This window comes from Bos javanicus, chromosome X (assembly GCF_032452875.1).
Source record: "Bos javanicus breed banteng chromosome X, ARS-OSU_banteng_1.0, whole genome shotgun sequence".
NCBI classification, from domain to species: domain Eukaryota; kingdom Metazoa; phylum Chordata; class Mammalia; order Artiodactyla; family Bovidae; genus Bos; species Bos javanicus.
The window spans coordinates 29,070,194-29,074,204 of NC_083897.1; the positions used below are offsets into that span (position 1 = coordinate 29,070,194).

The following is a 4,011-nucleotide window of genomic DNA, read 5'->3' on the forward strand; positions in this document are numbered from 1 at the left end:
CATACATGGCAGAAGAGAGTGATTCTCTCCCTTACAGTCTTAGATAATTCAACTTCTGATAATACTATATCACCACACTGTTGATTTCTATTTCATTTACCTCTCTGGCATGCATTTCTGATAAGATACATACTCAAAAAACTATCATAACAGCTGCATGTAATAAACAGTAAGTGAATAGAAAACATGAAAAAATTAATACTCAAGAGAATGATTGAGGAAATTTCTTTGGGAGGTGACCATTAGGCTGGCCTTAGATGGTTGCTAGTTTCTGAGTCACAGAAGACAGGATGGACACAGGCATAGAGAAAAGCAGAAGGTCTTAGGGAAATCATTGTATTAGTCAATAGAGGTTGTTATGGACACAGCTAGAGAGGTCAACTGGAATCTATTCATAGGGAACCTGTAAAAGTGGAAGTCTAAAGAGTTTGTACTACTCTTTGTAAGTGCTAATGAGCAAAAACTGCCACTGCAAAACCCAAAACAGCATTTGCAATAGGATTTGACATGTCTGAATCACAATATACCGTCCTTTTCCAGGAGAGCTACAGGCGACCGATGTTGATGTTTTGTGTTATCCTACTTGGATATATCCTTTCTCAACTCATGACTTATTTATATTTTTTCTGTTTTAACTCTAGGTGTCCTTGGATCCTTTTTAAACTTTATGCATCCTCACCTCTTTCTGGAAAGTGACAGTGTATCAGTTTATTTTTAAATATATACCAGGGCTACTTTGGGGAAACAAGGCCCTCTAACATCAGCTTTGGGTCCACCTCAGGGCTTCCCTGATAGTTCAGTTGGGAAAGAATCCATTTGCAATTCTGGAGATCCCAGTTCAATTCCTGTGTCGGGAAGTTCCGCTGGAGAAATGATAGGCTTCCCATTTCAGTATACTTTGGCTTCCCTTTTGGCTCATCTGATAAAGAATCCAACCGTGATTTTGGAGACTTGGGTTCCATCTCTGGATTGGAAGATCCCATGGAGAAGGGAAAGACTAACAACTCCAGGATTCTCGCCTGGATAATTCCATGGACTGTATAGTCCATGGGCTTGCCAAGAGTCCAACAGGACTGAACGACTTTCATTTTCAGCTCTTCAGGCCTAGCAATTGGTTGCCTTCCCTATAACAGCAAGCATTTCAGTAAGTCAAACTGCAGGTGTTAAAGTGTGATAGTGTTAAATGGTGATTATATATGCAGATCTGAAATCACAGTACTGACCTATATGCAGATATATGGTCTCTCTGTCCATATCATCCTGGTAGCTGCTTTAGGTAATTAATTTTCTGCAGGCAAGGCATGAAAGTGCTTCCACCTCCTTTGAAAGGACAGCACACCCAGGGTGGCTTTCATTCTTATTGATTTTAAATCACATTCAGTGACTGACTTTGAATCATCAACTGGGTCTTCCAGGAGTTAAAGTACCAGAAAGATTTAATTAGGGAGCTGCAGTACAGATAAAAAATACCGTTATCATTGACTTAAAATCTGAACCCAACTCTTTTGATGCTGATGGTGAAACTCTGTGTTTTAGTTTTTTATAAACTATTTTCTGAAGACACACGGGATTCCTCTGGTCAGAGACTCTGCCTTATATATTTCCACATTTGATTGACTACTCCTGGAACCTTTTTAAACATTTCAAAATGAAAGTTAACACCAAATTAAATACTCCATACTCTTACTTTTAAACCATGATAAACTTGTAGAACATGGATTAACAAAAGACTTTATTGTGGAAGAATGTTTTACCACTGTTGTTATTTAGAAATTATAGGGTATGGTGATAAATAAAAGACCAGCTTTTACTCAGTGTTATATTAATACTTGTATCAAAAGTTCCTGTACAAACTTCCGTGGCTGTCCAGTGGTTAGGACTCCGTGTTTTCGCTAGAAGCGGAACGGGTTCAGTCCCTGGTCAGGGAACTATGATCCCACAACCTGCATAGTGCCTCCCCCAATAAAAAAATTCTCTGTGGGGGATGATCCTATTTGTCATCAGCACTGGGATTGGGCCACACCCACTGCCCTGCCTTTGGGAACATACTTCTCCCACCAATTTCTTAGCATAACAGTGGCCTAATTGAATTTGTTTTGTTTCATCCAAACATCATTTTAGTCCTTGGGAGTGCTAGTTGTGGGTTTTAGTTGTATCAGCATTTTGTGCCTCCTGAGCACCTTTAGCTGACAGCATAGGCAAGTGACGCAATAAACCCCATTATGAGGTAGGGTGCCAGGAGGTGATTTCTGCCCTTCCTGGGGCAGAGTTTCACATTCACAGTCAGAGTTTCACATTCAGGGAGAGCTTCACATTCACCATCCCCATGTGAAACCCTCTTCGCATCTGGGTTCTGGCAATCTAGACCCTATTGTCATTCTACACCCCAAACAAAGGCAGTAATACCACACCACTACTCCTTGCCCCTGAGATCAATTGTTAAGCAGGGTTATCCATCTTCAGTGCAGACTCCTGACTCAGTCCAGACCTCTACTCTCTGGCTAACTGGGGACCTGAGGGTCTGTTCCCCAATCTCTTGGGAACCCACATCCCTCCCCACTCAGGTACCCACCTCTCTCTTCTTTCCCTCCCTTCCATCAGAAAATTTACGCACACACAAATATCATCTTTTCACTGTTTGATCTTTATTTTAATTGCAGCCATCAGTTTCCTATGTTAGTGTGAGAGTCAATCTTTTCCTGGTTGGCCATTTCTAAGAAAGCAGACCTCTGGAGACACAATTCTAAACTGTCTGACCTTTTGTATTCAGTTACCAGCTGCCCAGGTTGTACTTCTCCAGGGTCTCTCATTCTGGGGCGTCTGAGCTTATCTTCTCTTTTGATTCTGCCTCCTCCTATGACTCTGCCTCATATTTCAGTACTTTTTTTGCTTTGATTCAGTTTCTTACATGCACAGGAACAGGGAAAACACTTTGGATTTCTTGTTTTCTTCACCTTCTTCAATTGAGTGGCATATGATTGGATTTTCTTTTTCAAGGTTCTTTGTAGAGGTCTTCTGAACCTCATGGTCATCTTTCGTGCCTGTAAAGGCAAGGGAAGGTTACTAGTTTTGAGGAAAGATCATAAAAACTGAATTGGAAGGGTGACTTCATGAAAAACGGATGTGGGTTGATGAGGGCTTTTGTGCCAGGCAGGGGCAGTGTAGAGGACTTGGGCAGCAAAGTCAATGAATAACATGCGGAGCGTAGATGGAGTTGTCTTACCTTCACACTGCCTCTGTATCTCCGTTGACAAAGGGTCTTCTTTCTTCCTTTCATCGTTGAAGCAAACCGCATTGCAACTCTTCTTGGCTGCCGTGGCTTCCTGGTTACCTTAGTCATGATGATACCATGAAGTGGCCTAACCCCAAATCTCTGCCTCTGACCTCCTTTTGTATACCTTCTCAGGACAATGAGGAGACACACCCTTCAATCTGATTGATCAGCTAGTCATTCCCCTAACCAATGGTGGCTTGGGGGAATTAGACATCACAATGTACCACTTTGCCCATCAACATGGGATAGTGGATGCTAAGGAAGGACATGATATAACTTTCCCAATCCTGACACCTCTGTGTGTCTGATTCTGGGGAGTGGTGATTCAGGGGCATGGTGCTTCTTCTCATGACCTTCAGACTTTCCTTCAGTTCCCTTTATTCTTTAACTTATATATCTGCCTTCAACACTCCTGACTCTTCCATCCCTCTATGAACCTCTGAAAAACACTTTCCATCCCACTTCAGAAATTTAGAGTCCTCTAGTCACTTCAATTAGGAAAAGGCAATGGCACCCCACTCCAGTACTCTTGCTTGGAAAATCCCATGGATGGAGGAGCCTGGAAGGCTGCAGTCCATGGGGTCGCTAAGGGTCGGACACGACTGAGCGACTTCACTTTCACTCTTCACTGTCATGCATTGGAGAAGGAAATGGCAACCCACTCCAGTGTTCTTGCCTGGAGAATCCCAGGGATGGGGGAGCCTGGTGGGCTGCCATTTATGGGGTCACACAGAGTC

General features: G+C 42.7%; 1 long non-coding RNA gene across 1 annotated transcript; it reads right to left on the reverse strand.

Moving 5' to 3' along the window:
* Positions 1-2,623: 2,623 nt before the first annotated feature.
* LOC133242458 (uncharacterized) lies at positions 2,624-3,762 on the reverse strand. The gene is made up of 2 exons (XR_009734866.1): positions 3,224-3,762; positions 2,624-3,041 (listed from the first exon to the last, which is right to left on the reverse strand). It is a non-coding gene; the product is annotated as an uncharacterized LOC133242458 (long non-coding RNA).
* Positions 3,763-4,011: the final 249 nt, after the last annotated feature.